We start from the raw sequence: 17,251 nt of genomic DNA, 5'->3' as shown, positions 1-17,251 counted from the left end.
TTTGAAATGGTTTGGTCACATGGAGAGAATGAGTAGGGAAAGATTGACCAAGAGGATATATGTGTCAGAGGTGGAGGGAACGAGGAGAAGTGGGAGACCAAATTGGAGGTGGAAAGATGGAGTGAAAAAGATTTTGAGTGATCGGGGCCTTAACATGCAGGAGGGTGAAAGGCGTGCAAGGAATAGAGTGAATTGGAACGATGTGGTATACCGGGGTCGACGTGCTGTCAATGGATTGAACCAGGGCATGTGAAGCGTCTGGGGTAAACCATGGAACGTGTGTGGGGCCTGGATGTGGAAAGGGAGCTGTGGTTTTGGTGCATTATTACATGACAGCTAGAGACTGAGTGTGAACGAATGGGGCCTTTGGTGTCTTCCTAGCGCTACCTCGCACACATGACGGGGGAGGGGGATGTTATTCCATGTGTGGCGGGGTGGCGATGGGAACAAATAAAGGCAGACAGTATGAATTATGTACATGTGTATATATGTCCGTGTGTGTATATATATGTGTACATTGAGATGTATAGGTATGTATATTTGCATGTGTGGACATGTATGTATATACATGTGTATGTATGTGGGCGGGTTGGGCCATTCTTTCGTCTGTTTCCTTGCGCTACCTCGCTAACGCGGGAGACAGCGACAAAGCAAAATAAATAAATAAATAAATAAATAAACACCCTGTGTAGAAGGCATAACAAGTAAGGATATAAATTTATTCATAAGGTAATGGATTTTAATATTGCTACTGACCCTCAAGAATTAATTAAGAACTCAATAAAAAAAGGAGGTGGAAAGATGGAGTGAAAAAGATTTTGTGTGATCGGGGCCTGAACATGCAGGAGGGTGAAAGGAGGGCAAGGAATAGAGTGAATTGGAGCGATGTGGTATACCGGGGTTGACGTGCTGTCAGTGGATTGAATCAAGGCATGTGAAGCGTCTGGGGTAAACCATGGAAAGCTGTGTAGGTATGTATATTTGCGTGTGTGGACGTATGTATATACATGTGTATGGGGGGGGTTGGGCCATTTCTTTCGTCTGTTTCCTTGCGCTACCTCGCAAACGCGGGAGACAGCGACAAAGTATAATAAAATAAAATAAATAAAAATAAAAAAAAGCATTCTTCAGCCACTAAAATATGTTATACACAGGTCAGTACTAAACTCCAAACTCTCAGTACATAATGTTTACTATAGTAAAGATTATGATTATACACCAGACCATGCCCGTATAGCATTTACGAGATTGCTTTTGATGTCTTATAATCTGAAAATAGAAACTGATAGATGGAGCTGAACACCAGTGGAGTTAAGACTTTGTGTCTGTGATTAAAGTTCAGGATGAGACTCACATTCTGTTGGAGTGCCCCATATCTAATGATTGTCTGAGAAATTTTGCATAATTGAATTTTTCATCAATGGACAATTTGTTAAGTGAGGAGGCTCACTGTGATGTGTTGTGTAAATATGTTTATAAGGTCTTGCATATGGAAAGACTCGCTGGGTATGGAAATGATTGTTAGCCTTCTTCTTTTTAATGTATTCATTATTTAATGAGGAAAGAAAGTCTATAGTTTTTACTATGAAATCTATGTATTAAAGCTTGTACTTTTTGTCAGTAAATTACTAACTGACAACTATGAAAGTAGGAAAGATGGTATGTGGGCATTCTTGGATTCCATACAAACTGATACGCGAACAAAAGAATTCCTGCGTAAATGTGCTGGGAGGGGCAGCTTGTGGGATGCCTGATCATTACCTGTTGTTAGTAAGGGTGAAGATTTGTTGAGGTTTTCACAAAAGAGGAAATGACATGGTTGAGAACAGGGTGGTGAAAATAAAGAGCTTGTTAAACAGACTTGTGTGAAGAAATACCAGAGTAGTTTAAGTGTACAATGGCAAAAGGTGAGAGTAAACAATGCTAGGGGATGGAAAAGAATTGAGAGGTATTTAGGGAAGAAGTGCTTACACGTGCAAGAGAAGTAGGGGGCATGCCAAAGATGGGAGACGGCAGGTGAGAAAGGGTAAAGAGCTGTTGGATGGTGAAGTAAAGTTCATAGTGAGAGAAAAAAGATTGGAATATGGGGAGTACTTACAAAGGATTGCAAATGATTGGAAAATATGCAAGAGAAAGTCAAAAGAGTTGAGAAAGAGGGCAAATGAGAGTTGAGGTGAGCATGTATTAGTAAACTTCAGGGACAGTATGAGGTTTTGGAAGGTTACTAGTATGAGAAAATCAAGAGAACAAATGGGAACATTGGTGAAGGGTGCAAATGGGGAAGGGGTAACGTGTGATGAGGTGAGTAGGAGATTGAGGGAGTATTTTGAGGAGCTGTTAAATGTGTTTGATGACAGGTAGGAGCATTTAGGGTGTTAGGGTTGGGAGGTATGCGAAGTGAAAATTACAGAAGGTGATTTGGTGATGAGGGAAGAGGTGGTGAAAACCTTGTTGATGGTATTGCAGCTGAATTTCCTAAGAAAGGTGGTGAATGTGCTGTTGATTAGTTAGGATTTTCAATGTATGTACGGATTGTGTTGAGGTGCCTGAGGATTATTGGAATACATGTATAGTGCCACTGTATAAGGGCAAGGGGTACAAAGCTTGGTGTTCAGTTTACAGAGGTATAAGTCTGTTGAGTGTACCTGGTAAAATGTATGGGATAGTGGTGATTGAGAGGAACAATATAGTTTCAGGAGTGGTAAAGGATATGTGGGTCAGTTGTTTGCTCTGAAGAATGTGTGAAAAATACAGGATATGTATGTAGCATTTTATGGATCTGGAAAGCAAATAACAGAGTTGACAGAGATATCTTGTGAAAGTTCTTATACCAGGTGTGGAAAGAAAACTACTTGAAGCAAATATTATCAAGAGTGTAAGGTATGTGTGTAAATAGAAAGAGAGGAGAGTGAATGGTTCCAGGTGAAGGTGGGTCTGCTGCAAGGATGTATGACATCACTATGGCCATTTCATTTGATTATGGATAGTGTGGTGAGGGAATTAAATGCAATGGTCTTGGAAAGATGGGTGATATGCAGTTTGTATGGGGTGAGGGGGGTGCTTGGGAAGTGAATGAACCCATATATTGCTACAATCATATTAAATGCACACACTCACACAAAAATGTCCTAAAGAGTTGCATGAACATTTCTATTCAAAATCAGTGCAACAATCACTGGATAAGTTGTTACCCATACCTTCCTGCTTACGATATTGTCTCATTAGTTCTGTCATTCAGCTGTGAGACATTATCTCCATGCTCATTGAAAAGAAATCCAATCTTATGGGGAAATGGTGGGTTGGGTCATAAATTAAGGCAAGTGATGGTTTTCACTCACAATCTTTCCTTTCACAAGCTTAGAACTGTCTTTTTGAACCAAATAATCACCTGCCGTCCTATAGTTTTACCACAAGAATAGATGAGGGAGAATGAATTATGTAACTATTAGATGAGGGAAGAGGATTTACATATCTGTAGATGAAGGAGGATTTATGTAACTTAGAATACTTGAAATTATCAGCACTAAGTAGAAATTACTCCAAAGCACTTGTCTTTTAATGACAATGATGACCTTTAAGACTCTTCTCAAGGTCTTTACAAGGCTCAGCCTTCCCATGGCCATATATATTTGTGATTAGAGTTTGCATCTAGGTGAATTTTTCTTTGGAAAAGTCATACATTACTTTCAAAAATCTTAGAACTCTGATGGATGTAAAAGACATCTAAAAAAGAAAGCTTCATTTGAAGATTACTTTCTCAAGTGATACATCATATAGTAAATTTCTAGATGGCTGACCTTAATTCCCTGAACTGACTGCAAAATTCTTACCTTTGAATATGGAGCATGAGACCTGGTATTTAAAAGGAAAAAATACTTTTACAGTCTCCACAAAAAAAAGTCCAACAATTACTATTTCAAATAAGACCTGAATGCTTTGTTTTTATTTACAGAAATTCTAGCATTCGCTTATGGATGAGATATGTCTGGCATAACGGTAGTTTCAGAAAAATGACATGATTGATTGTTTCAAGTTCCATGGCACTGAAAGTGAAGGGATTAAACTTTAGCTCGATGTCCTTGTGTACGGTGACAATTTCACTATTTATGTTCTGGAAATAAGCTGTAGGATTTTGTGTGATAAATATTTGGGAGTAGACATTGCCCTATCTTTTGCACATACAATGAAATTTTATCAGAGCATAAGCCTTGTATAGGGCAGGTCCTTTTAATATTGTGTTTACATCTTTTCCAGAAATCTCTACAGTTTCCAAAAAATAAGCCCATTCCATCTCACTGGTGTTGGGTTTTGTACTTATCATTCAGTTTCTCACATATTCTTACATCATCCTGCTGTACTCATTCTGTGCTCTCTTAAACCTTGGAAATGCTGGCTGGCTAGAGTGCCTTCTCCATCTCTTCCACTGCACATCTCAGAGCTCCTTGCCTTCATGACATCTTTTATATAACCATTTCTTCATCTTTTTATTGTTCCATATGTGTTACAGGCACAAGGTACCCAAACCCCTACTCCTTCACTCTAAATTTCACAGAACCTCTCAATACAAAGCCCTGGTTCCTGGCTTCTGAATTCCATTTCCCAATCTATGTTACCATGGAAATCATTGATGTTTGTGTAATTTCTAGGATTATATCTCCTCTTTATGTCTTGTCTGGTCACTCTTTCAGAATGGTGTGTCACATATAGTTTTTAATATCCACAAATATGAGTGTCCCTCTCTTCCTAGTTTGCTCCATGAGATGTTGGTATAGGAAATTTTCCTATATATACTCTAAAATCTTGTTTCCATAACCCCATGAGAATCCATACACCCCACTCTGTCTATAATTGGAATTCCCATTATCACAACCATTTTCCAAAAAGTGAGTGTTTCACTGTTTCATGTACCATCCTGTTGCTTCCCTCATTGTTATTGTCGTATATGTGTTTCAGTTCATTGAAATTCTTTTGGGATTATATAATAATAACACTATGCTCTTCTTCCCTATAGTCACTATTCCCATTATGTATTGTCTGAGTGGGCCACCTTCCACTATTCCTTGAAACTGCATGCTCATTTTTTAAAATGGCTAATTCTCTTCCTTTCTTGCTATCATATACAGGTTGTACCCCTCTAATCCGGCAGTCTTTGGTTCGACAGCTTCCATGGTCCAGTGCGTTTTGAATCTGCCACCATTAGTTATTAGCTTGTGGATCTGCCACCATTAGTTATTAGCTTGTGGATCTGCCACCAGGGTGCCACCATTAGCAGCACTAAGACACCAAAATCTATTTACACTGCAGCAAAGGTAATTAATAGTTCTGTTAATTTCTTATATTCAGATGTATTTTAACCTTTCAGATTGTCATCCAAGAGACTGAGAGGTGCAGATGGTGCTGGTGTTAAGAGGCATAAGCATAAATCGATATCTATGCTCAAAAAGGTGGAGTTACTGAAAAAATTAGATAAATGAACTTTTATAGAGACTTTGTGTGAGTACTATGAGATCAGATTGACAATTGTGAATTACTTTGAGGGTTAATTTCTGTTTTCCAGCATTTTCTGTGGTCAAGCAATGTCCAGGTTCCAAGGTTGCCGGATTAAAGGGGTACAACCTGTACCCCTCTGGGCAGAACAGGTGAGAGCTTATCTCTAAGGAGAGCTAGTTTCCATAACTCAAGCAATATCATGTGCACTGTCCCTTAAATAATCCATCAACATTTGAAGACATTGCTCTCAGTCACACATACCATTTCCTAACACATCTGTCCTCTTTGTAGTTCTAGCAGGGCTCTTCCATTGTCTTCCCATGTGTGGTATCCCCAGTTTTGTCTTCTGACTGTACTCTGCTTTTCTCATATTTTTTCAGATTTGTCGAACTTGATCAATGTACTACTAAATTCTGTCATCACTTTAAATCATGTTTACAATCTCCCATTCTTTTCCTTTCCTTTGTCATGAAAATTGCTTCTGGCAATCCTACAGCCTCTGGAAATCTTTTATGTGCACTTCCTTTTTTTCTTTCTTCTTCATCTGGTGTACAATCCTCTAAGCCAAAAATGATGTTATTTACTTGTATCAACCTCCTTCTTTACTAAACTTTGTAATTTTGGTGCCACCCACTTTTCAGCTTGATTCCTCCATGGTCTAGTGTCAACCTCTGTGTTTAACTTTCTCTAAATCTCTCTTGGCAAGCAAGCACTGTTCCTGTACTTTCTATAATTTTCTAAAACTTCCATCAACCAGCCTATGTACTTCCTGCATTGCTTCATCTCAAACGGTGCATATTATTTTTCAACCATTTCACTCAATTTCCTGTGTACCTCTATACCACCCCAAGTCTCTCTTCCCCTCCCAAACTATTGATGCTCTGTTGATCTGCCTCTAAGTTTCCTCTTCTAGTCTTCTCTGCCCTTTACTTTCATGAGTCTGTGTGTGTGTGTGTGTGCGTTAGTCCTTTTCTATACCTGAACGGATTTTAATATTTCAATAGATTCAATATGTGCTTTTGTTCTTTCCTGTATCTGAAAGGCTCCCATTAATTCTTCTGTAATACTTGACCAATATTTTCAACAGATTTTGTATGTGTTTCAGTTCTTTCCTCTGCACAACCTTTAGTACATCCAGAATTCATACACCACTTTATTTTTTTTCTATAGCTTCAAATAATTTCCTGTGATTTTGTATTTCCTGAACCTTCTCCAGTGGACTATTTTTCTGTTTCTCTCTAGTCTCATGACTCCCTCCATGATCCTTGAAATGTTTCCTTTGTTTTCTTAACTCTGGTTCTTTCTATCTATCTATATCTCTGATGCCCGTTCCCTCCAGGAACTCCTATCAAGGGGTGGCCATGGCAAAAATGTTTACACTTATCCCTGTCCTTACATGCCTCCCTCACATACACAATTCCATGCTTTCTCCCTCTTTCTCTCCCTCCAGAATTTCTCCACCCTATTTACCCATGTCACAGGTGGTCTTCCATTCACACCAACCCCTCTAATTGTACTACTATCATTCTCCTTGTAAACTCCCAGTCTTGCATTCCTTCTACATGCCCAAACCACCTCAAAAGTATCATGTTTCACCCTTTCTACTACTCCACAATTAATTCCTTTAGGATTCTTTGCCATACCACATCTCTCATACACCCTTTCATATCTTTCTTCATTTCATCTAGGACCATTACATGATCTCAAATAGCTCATTATTCGCAGCCTAGATTCTGTGCCTCATTCCAAGTCCATGTGTTGGCCGCATGGGTCAGGGTCGGAAGGAACATGCTATCCCTTAATCCTCTCTTCACTTCCATACTTACACCTCTACCCCTCATTATTCTATTAAGGGACCCAGTGACTCTCCTACCCTGTACTGCTCTTTCCCTTACTTTTCTACCATATCACCACACTTACCAAAGACATCTCCCAGACACTTAAATTTCCTCACTTCTTCCAATTTTTTCCCCCATATCCACAGCACAATTTAGGACACTTTCTTCTTTCACTCTACTTGGTTTTACAAAATTCATACTTTCACTCCATTTCCTTTCAAACACCATTACTTTACCTTTATTTGCATTTACTTTCAATCTCCTCTGCTTACACACATCATATAAGACACTTACAACCTTCTGCAGCTCCTCCTCACTCTACATAAACAATACAGTATCGTCTACAAACAGGCTTGCCACTAGCCACCATATCTCATCGCCACACTCCACCCCTGCACTCCTTTTCCCTAGTTTTGCTTTTGTCTCTCTTATCACTCCATCCAAATATGCATTAAAAAGCATAACACAGCCCTGCCTCACACCTACATGTATCCCGAAATTTTCACTCAGTAGTATTATTTTCTGATCTTTCTCCTTCACAAGTTCCCATGATATTCCTAATTATTTGTTCTCTGGTGTTTTCATCTCCAGCGTTTTTTTTCTTTCATCTTTAGCCTCTGTGTGTGTGTGTGTGTGTGTGTGTGTGTGTGTGTGTGAATAATGTTAAAATGTGGTATATCTACGCTACCTCGCAAACGCGGGAGACAGCGACAAAGTATAAAAAAAAAAAAAAAAAAAAAAATCTACAAGGTCAAGAGGCAGGGCAACCCAAGTGTAAAAGTAAACCCATAACACATAAATAGTAACGACAAGGCAATTTGTGCGTCTTATGCCCCCACCCAGATCCAATTTCTAGTGTGGTGGGTGCACTCATGTTATGACTGGAATTGGTAAATATCTATCTTTTCCTACATCTTTCTCCTATCTCTTTCTGTTGTACTTTGGAACAAACTAAACACTATTAGAGACTAATGGTGTTGATAGTTCTCTAATGGTTTCTACAGTTACTCCAAATATGCAAGAATCCATCGTGACATTCCTCTCCAAAGTTATCCCAAGTAGTTTAGGGGATAGTATGTATCAGTCATTCACAGCAATCTTGGATATCTCACATATGGATTTCCTAAGAAATCTTTATCATGAAAATTTGGTTACCACTTGTCAGAGTATTACAGTAAGGAATCATTTTTGAGTCAATATGAGATGACATGGATACTGTTTAGACAGCTTATGGCCTTTAACAGACCTATACTTTTACTGTCAGTTCTACAATGTTTTCCTTGCTTCTTTAATAGCAGTCACTTACAAGCAACTTTACTGTACTTATGGAGCAGCTTTGGAGAAGCTCAGGAAATTACGATTATTGGATGTTATTTGGAGACCCTCTTTTGAGACTGACAGGGATGTTTTCATTTTAACAAAACCCAGTAAAGAGGGACTGATTTGGTCATTGGATCAATTTTTCAGTTGACTGCATACTAAAGAATTTTGCATTAATCTTCTTTGAAACATCTGACATTAATGATATTGTTTTACAGAGGAATGGCTACAGGACATAATCATAGTCAGTGATTTACATTTTCTTAGAAGAGACAATGGTTTCTCGTGTATGATAAAGGTCAGTTATATGTAAGTTTTCTCCAATCTTTTTTGTCAAAAAATCAAACTATTATTTAGACAAAAACCATTCAAGGTCCAGAACTGGAAGCTTCTGTCTACTTTTGGCATTATGGCAAAGCGTTAACTGAAATGTACAATTGATGTTACAACTACAATCTTTGCTCAAAAAAGAAAAAATCCAACAATTATCATTTAAAATAAGGCTTTGTGTGTCAGGTTATATGTGCAGAAGTAATTCCATTAAGTTGAACCTTGCCAGTCTGTCTTGAAATCTCACTCACATACACAACTTCTTGCTTTCAAGACAGAACATTTCCTCACTCGTTCTCTCCATGTGACCAAACCATTTCAAAACACCCTCTTCTGCTCTCTCAACCACACTCTTTTTATTACCACACACCTCTCTTACCCTTTCATTACTTATTCGATCAAACCACCTCACACCACATATTGTCCTCAAACATCTCATTTCCAGCACATCCACCCTCCTCTGCATAACTCTATCTATAGCCCACGCCTTGCATCCATATAACATTGTTGGAAGCACTATTCCTTCAAACATACCCATTTTTGCTTTCCGAGATATGTTCTCGACTTCCATACATTTTTCAACGCTCCCAGAACTTTCGCTCCCTCCCCCACCGTATGAGTCACTTCCGCTTCCATGGTTCCATCCGCTGCCAAATCCACTCCCAAATATCTAAATCACTTCACTTCCTCCAGTTTTTCTCCATTCAAACTTACCTCCCAATTGACTTGTCCCTCAACACTACTGTACCTAATAACCTTGCTCTTATTCACATTTACTCTCAGCTTCTTTCACACACTATCAAAGTCAGTCACCAGCTTCTGCAGTTTGTCACACGAATCAGCCACCAGCACTGTATCATCAGCGAACAACAACTGACTCACTTCCCAAGCCCTCTCATCCACAACAGACTGCATTCTTGCCTTTCTTTCCAAAACTCTTGCATTCACCTCCCTAACAACCCCATCCATAAACAAATTAAACAACCATGGAGACATCACGCACCCCTGCCGCAAACCAACATTCACTGAGAACCAATCACTTTCCTCTCTTCCTACTCGTATACATGCCTTACATCCTTGATAAAAACTTTTCACTGCTTCTAACAACTTGCCTCCCACACCATATATTCTTAATACCTTCCACAGAGCATCTCTATCAACTCTATCATATGCCTTCTCCAGATCCATAAATGCTACATACAAATGCATTTGCTTTTCTAAGTATTTCTCACATACTTTCTTCAAAGCAAACACCTGATCCACACATCCTCTACCACTTCTAAAACCACACTGCTCTTCCCCAATCTGATGCTCTGTACATGCCTTCACCCTCTCAATCAATACCCTCCCATATAATTTCCCAGGAATACTCAACAAACTTATACCTCTGTAATTCGAGCACTCACTCTTATCCCCTTTGCCTTTGTACAATGGCACTATGCAAGCATTTCGCCAATCCTCAGCCACCTCACCATGAGTCATACATACATAAATAACCTCACCAACAAGCCAAGAATACAGTCACCTCCTTTCTTAATATATTCCACTGCAATACTATCCAAACCCGCTGCCTTGCCGGCTTCATCTTCCGCAAAGCTTTTACTACCTCTTCTCTGTTTACCAAATCATTCTCCCTAACCCTCTCACTTTGCACACCACCTCGACCAAAGCATCCCATATTTGCCACTCAATCTCCTTCTCACATCACCACTACTTGTTATCACCTTCCCATTAGCCCCCTTCACTTGTTCCCTTGTCTTATGCACTTTATTTACCTCCTTCCAAAACATCTTTTTATTCTCCCTAAAATTTAATGATACTCTCTCACCCCAAGTCTTGTTTGCCCTCTTTTTTGCCTCTTGCACCTTTCTCTTGACCTTCTGCCTCTTTCTTTTATACATCTCCCACTCATTTGCATTATTTCCCGGCAAAAATCGTCCAAATGCCTCTCTCTTCTCTTTCACTAATAATCTTACTTCTTCATCCCACCACTCACTACCCTTTCTAATCTGCCCACCTCCGACACTTCTCATGCCACAAGCATCTTTTGCACAAGCCATCACTGCTTCCCTAAATACATCTCATTCCTCCCCCACTCCCCTTACGTCCTTTGTTCTTACCTTTTTCCATTCTGTACTCAGTCTCTTCTGATACTTCCTCAAACAAGTCTCCTTCCCAAGCTCACTTACTCTCACCACCCCAACATTCTCTCTTCTTTTCTGGAAACTTCTACAAATCTTCACCTTCGCCTCCACAAGATAATGATTAGACATCCCTCCAGTTGCACCTCTCAGCACATTAACATCCAAAAGTCTCTCTTTCGCACGCCTATCAATTAACACATAATCCAATAATGCTCTCTGGCCATCTCTCCTACTTACATATGTATACTTATTTATATCTCTCTTTTTAAACCAGGTATTCCCAATCACCAGTCCTTTTTCAGCACATAATCTACAAGCTCTTCACCATTTCCATTTACAACTCTGAACATCCCATGTACACTAATTATTCCCTCAACTGCCACATTACTCACCTTTGCATTCAAATCACCCATCACTGTATCCTGGTCTCGTGCATCAAAGCTACTAACACACTCACTCAGCTGCTCCCAAAACACTTGCCTCTCATGATCTTTCTTCTCATGCCCAGGTGCATATGCACCAATAATCACCCATCTCTCTCCATCCACTTTCAGTTTTACCCATATCAATCTAGAGTTTACTTTCTTACACTCTATCACATACTCCCACCACTTCTGTTTCAGGAGTATCGCTACTCCTTCCCTTGCTCTTGTCCTCTCACTAACCCCTGACTTTACTCCCACGACATTCCCAAACCACTCTTCCCCTTTACCCTTGAGCTTCGTTTCACTCAGAGCCAAAACATCCAGGTTCCTTTCCTCGAACATACTACCTATCTCTCCTTTTTTCTCATCTTGGTTACATCCACACACATTTAGACACCCCAATCTGAGCCTTCGAGGAGGATGAGCACTCTCCGCATGACTGCTTCTTCTGTTTCCCCATTTAGAAAGTTAAAATACAAGGAGGGGAGGGTTTCTGGCCCCCTGCTCCCGTCCCCTTTAGTCACCTTCTACAACACGTGAGGAATGCGTGGGAAACTTATATCTTGGCTAATTAGGGAAGTAATTTACAAATGAATATCACAATAACTAACCCATGTAAATAACATGCCCAGGATTCATTTTTTTTCACTTGAAATCCTTATTCAGCATAAGGGATAACATGTATATTGGGATTCTTATTAAAACCTGAAGAACTTGCAAATTGTACCAGCCAACAAAATTTGACCAAAATACCTGGAATTTTTCATGATTTTTTTGAAACTTTGGATTTTGTTTAAAATTTCACCATAGGTGCTATCAAACATGCTGAATGAGAATCTGTCATAAACTTACTAATTAGTCAAGTAATTAACATATGAATATTAAGGTAATTCACACATTAATTTACTCAATTTTATGGAATACAATTTTCTCACCCCAAATACTTACATGGCACAAAAAATATCTACTTTGATATTTTCTTTAAATCTGGAACACTTGAAAAATTCACCAAAATAGTTGGAATCTTTCATTATATTTTCTCACTTTTTTTCTTCAAAATCTTACCATAGGTGCTATAAAGCCCCTATGCTGCTTTTTAGCAGGAGTACTTGGGATGACAATTTCTTGTGTACACATTATGTCTTCTTTTGTAACTAAATGCATTTAATGAAGACGTTGAATTTTTCAGTATACAGTCACATTACCAAACCATCCTTCATACCAAAATTTTACTGCTGTAGTAAAGAAATACATTGCAGCATCTGGATATCTTCATACATGTTCAGGGAATAATGAATGCAAGTGTACATCAACTGAGATGCATTACAGGTGCACTAATAGCTGGTGTTCCATTTAAGTTATATTAGTCCAGATGGGATATACAATATGGGTGATATATCCTCTTTGAATTATTGATATTAATTTCGAAAAGATTCTTACTCGGACAGATAAAAGGAGGAATGGAACAGAAAAAATTACATAGAAACTGAATGCTTAAGACAGTTTGGCTGGATTACAGAATTTAAACTTATAAGCCAAGCACTGGAGCTTCTAAGGTGATTCAGTGCTCTTAATACAGATTAAAAAGATTCTATTTAAGAAATTCATTTCAATAAAAGAAAAAATTAAAATATACATATATAAATATATAGGGAGGATGTAAGGCATGTGTATGTGTAGGAAGAGAAGAAAGTGATTGGTTCTCAGTGAATGTAGGTTTGCGGCAGGGGTGTGTGATGTCTCCATGATTGTTTAATTTGTTTATGGATGGGGTTGTTAGGGAAGTGAATGCAAGAGTTTCGGAAAGAGGGGCAAGTATGCAGTCTGTTGTGGATGAGAGAGCTTGGGAAGTGAGTCAGTTGTTGTTCGCTGATGATACAGCGCTGGTGGCTGATTCATGTGAGAAACTGCAGAAGCTGGTGATTGAGTTTGGTAAAGTGTGTGAAAGAAGAAAGTTAAGAGTAAATGTGAATAAGAGCAAGGTTATTAGGTACAGTAGGGTTGAGGGTCAAGTCAACTGGGAGGTAAGTTTGAATGGAGAAAAACTGGAGGAAGTAAAGTGTTTTAGATATCTGAGAGTGGATCTGACAGCAGATAGAACCATGGAAGAGGAAGTGAATCATAGGGTGGGGTAGGGGGCGAAAATTCTGGGAGCCTTGAAGAATGTTTGGAAGTCAAGAACATTACCTTAGAAAGCAAAAATAGGTATGTTTAAAGGAATAGTGGTTCCAACAATGTTGTATGGTTTCGTGGCTTGGCCTGTGGATAGAGTTGTGCGCAGGAGGGTGGATGTGCTGGAAATGAGATGTTTGAGGACAATATGTGGTATGAGGTGGTTTGATCGAGTAAGTAATGTAAGGGTAAGAGAGATGTGTGGAAATAAAAAGTGTGGTTGAGAGAGCAGAAGAGGGTGTTTTGAAATGGTTTGGTCACATGGAGAGAATGAGTGAGGAAAGATTGACCAAGAGGATATATGTGTCAGAGGTGGAGGGAACGAGGAGAAGTGGGAGACCAAATTGGAGGTGGAAAGATGGAGTGAAAAAGATTTTGAGTGATCGGGGCCTGAACATGCAGGAGGGTGAAAGGCGTGCAAGGAATAGAGTGAATTGGAATGATGTGGTATACCGGGGTTGACGTGCTGTCAATGGATTGAACCGGGGCATGTGAAGCGTCTGGGGTAAACCATGGAAAGTTGTGTGGAGCCTGGATGTGGAAAGGGAGCTTTGGTTTCGGTGCATTATTACATGACAGCTAGAGACTGAGTGTGAACGAATGGGGCCTTTGTTGTCTTTTCCTAGCGCTACCTCACACACATGAGGGGGGAGGGGGTTGTTATTCCATGTGTGGCGGGGTGGCGATGGGAATGAATAAAGGCAGACAGTATGAATTATGTACATGTGTATATATGTATATGTCTGTGTGTGTATTTATATGTGTACATTGAGATGTATAGGTGTGTATATTTGCGTGTGTGGACGTGTATGTATATACATGTGTATGTGGGTGGGCTGGGCCATTCTTTTGTCTGTTTCCATGCGCTACCTCACTAACGTGGGAGACAGCAACAAAGCAAAATAAATAAATAAAAAATTTTTTTTTTTTTTTTTTGCTTTGTCGCTGTCTCCCGCGTCTGCGAGGTAGCGCAAGGAAACAGACAAAAGAAATGGCCCAACCCACCCCCATACACATGTATATACATACGTCCACACATGCAAATATACATACCTACACAGCTTTCCATGGTTTACCCCAGACGCTTCACATGCCTTGATTCAATCCACTGACAGCACGTCAACCCCGGTATACCACATCGCTCCAATTCACTCTATTCCTTGCCCTCCTTTCACCCTCCTGCATGTTCAGGCCCCGATCACACAAAATCTTTTTCACTCCATCTTTCCACCTCCAATTAGGTCTCCCACTTCTCCTCGTTCCCTCCACCTCCGACACATATATCCTCTTGGGCAATCTTTCCTCACTCATTCTCTCCATGTGCCCAAACCATTTCAAAACACCCTCTTCTGCTCTCTCAACCACGCTCTTTTTATTTCCACACATCTCTCTTACCCTTACGTTACTTACTCGATCAAACCACCTCACACCACACATTGTCCTCAAACATCTCATTTCCAGCACATCCATCCTCCTGCACACCACTCTATCCATAGCCCACGCCTCGCAACCATACAACATTGTTGGAACCACTATTCCTTCAAACATACCCATTATTGCTTTCTGAGATAATGTTCTCGACTTCCACACATTCTTCAAGGCTCCCAGAATTTTCGCCCCCTCCTCCATCCTATGATCCACTTCCGCTTCCATGGTTCCATCCGCTGCCAGATCCACTCCCAGATATCTAAAACACTTTACTTCCTCCAGTTTTTCTCCATTCAAACTCACCTCCCAATTGACTTGACCCTGAACCCTACTGTACCTAATAACCTTGCTCTTATTCACATTTACTCTTAACTTTCTTCTTTCACACACTTTACCAAACTCAGTCACCAGCTTCTGCAGTTTCTCACATGAATCAGCCACCAGCGCTGTATCATCAGCGAACAACAACTGATTCACTTCCCAAGCTCTCTCATCCCCAACAGACTTCATACTTGCCCCTCTTTCCAAAACTCTTGCATTTACCTCCCTAACAACCCCATCCATAAACAAATTAAACAACCATGGAGACATCACACACCCCTGCCGCAAACCTACATTCACTGAGAACCAATCACTTTCCTCTCTTCCTACACGTGCACATGCCTTACATCCTCGATAAAAACTTTTCACTGCTTCTAACAACATGCCTCCCACACCATATATTCTTAATACCTTCCACAGAGCATCTCTATCAACTCTATCATATGCCTTCTCCAGATCCATAAATGCTACATACAAATCCATTTGCTTTTCTAAGTATTTCTCACATACATTCTTCAAAGCAAACACCTGATCCACACATCCTCTACCACTTCTGAAACCACACTGCTCTTCCCCAATCTGATGCTCTGTACATGCCTTCACCCTCTCAATCAATACCCTCCCATATAATTTACCAGGAATACTCAACAAACTTATACCTCTGTAATTTGAGCACTCACTCTTATCCCCTTTGCCTTTGTACAATAGCACTATGCACGCATTCCGCCAATCCTCAGGCACCTCACCATGAGTCATACTACCATCCAAACCTGCTACCTTGCCGGCTTTCATCTTCCGCAAAGCTTTTACTACCTCTTCTCTGTTTACCAAATCATTTTCCCTAACCCTCTCACTTTGCACACCACCTCGACCAAAACACCCTATATCTGCCACTCTGTCATCAAACACATTCAACAAACCTTCAAAATACTCACTCCATCTCCTTCTCACATCACCACTACTTGTTATCACCTCCCCATTTGCGCCCTTCACTGAAGTTCCCATTTGCTCCCTTGTCTTACACACTTTATTTACCTCCTTCCAGAACATCTTTTTATTCTCCCTAAAATTTAATGATACTCTCTCACCCCAACTCTCATTTGCCCTTTTTTTCACCTCTTGCACCTTTCTCTTGACCTCCTGTCTCTTTCTTTTATACATCTCCCACTCAATTGCATTTTTTCCCTGCAAAAATCGTCCAAATGCCTCTCTCTTCTCTTTCACTAATACTCTTACTTCTTCATCCCACCACTCACTACCCTTTCTAATCAACCCATCTCCCACTCTTCTCATGCCACAAGCATCTTTTGCGCAATCCATCACTGATTCCCTAAATACATCCCATTCCTCCCCCACTCCCCTTACTTCCATTGTTCTCACCTTTTTCCATTCTGTACTCAGTCTCTCCTGGTACTTCCTCACACAAGTCTCCTTCCCAAGCTCACTTACTCTCACCACCCTCTTCACCCCAACATTCACTCTTCTTTTCTGAAAACCCATACAAATCTTCACCTTAGCCTCCACAAGATAATGATCAGACATCCCTCCAGTTGCACCTCTCAGCACATTAACATCCAAAAGTCTCTCTTTCGCGCGCCTGTCAATTAACACGTAATCCAATAACGCTCTCTGGCCACCTCTCCTACTTACATAAGTATACTTATGTATATCTCGCTTTTTAAACCAGGTATTCCCAATCATCAGTCCTTTTTCAGCACATAAATCTACAAGCTCTTCACCATTTCCATTTACAACACTGAACACCCCATGTGTACCAATTATT

At 40.0% G+C, this 17,251-nt stretch overlaps 1 long non-coding RNA gene across 2 annotated transcripts in view; it reads left to right on the top strand.

The window, feature by feature from the left end:
* The window catches only part of LOC139757896 (uncharacterized), a 175,941-nt gene that overhangs the window by 12,050 nt on the left and 146,640 nt on the right, over positions 1–17,251 (top strand). For both annotated transcript variants that reach the window (XR_011714746.1, XR_011714740.1), the window contains exons 2-4: positions 5,124–5,309; positions 5,558–5,639; positions 8,867–8,946. This is a non-coding gene — a long non-coding RNA (uncharacterized lncRNA). The remainder of the gene's footprint in view (positions 1–5,123; positions 5,310–5,557; positions 5,640–8,866; positions 8,947–17,251) is intronic.

Source organism: Panulirus ornatus, chromosome 1, assembly GCF_036320965.1.
Source record: "Panulirus ornatus isolate Po-2019 chromosome 1, ASM3632096v1, whole genome shotgun sequence".
Lineage (NCBI taxonomy): Eukaryota > Metazoa > Arthropoda > Malacostraca > Decapoda > Palinuridae > Panulirus > Panulirus ornatus.
Note: the sequence above shows the minus strand (reverse complement) of the source record. Positions and strands in the feature narration are given on the sequence as shown.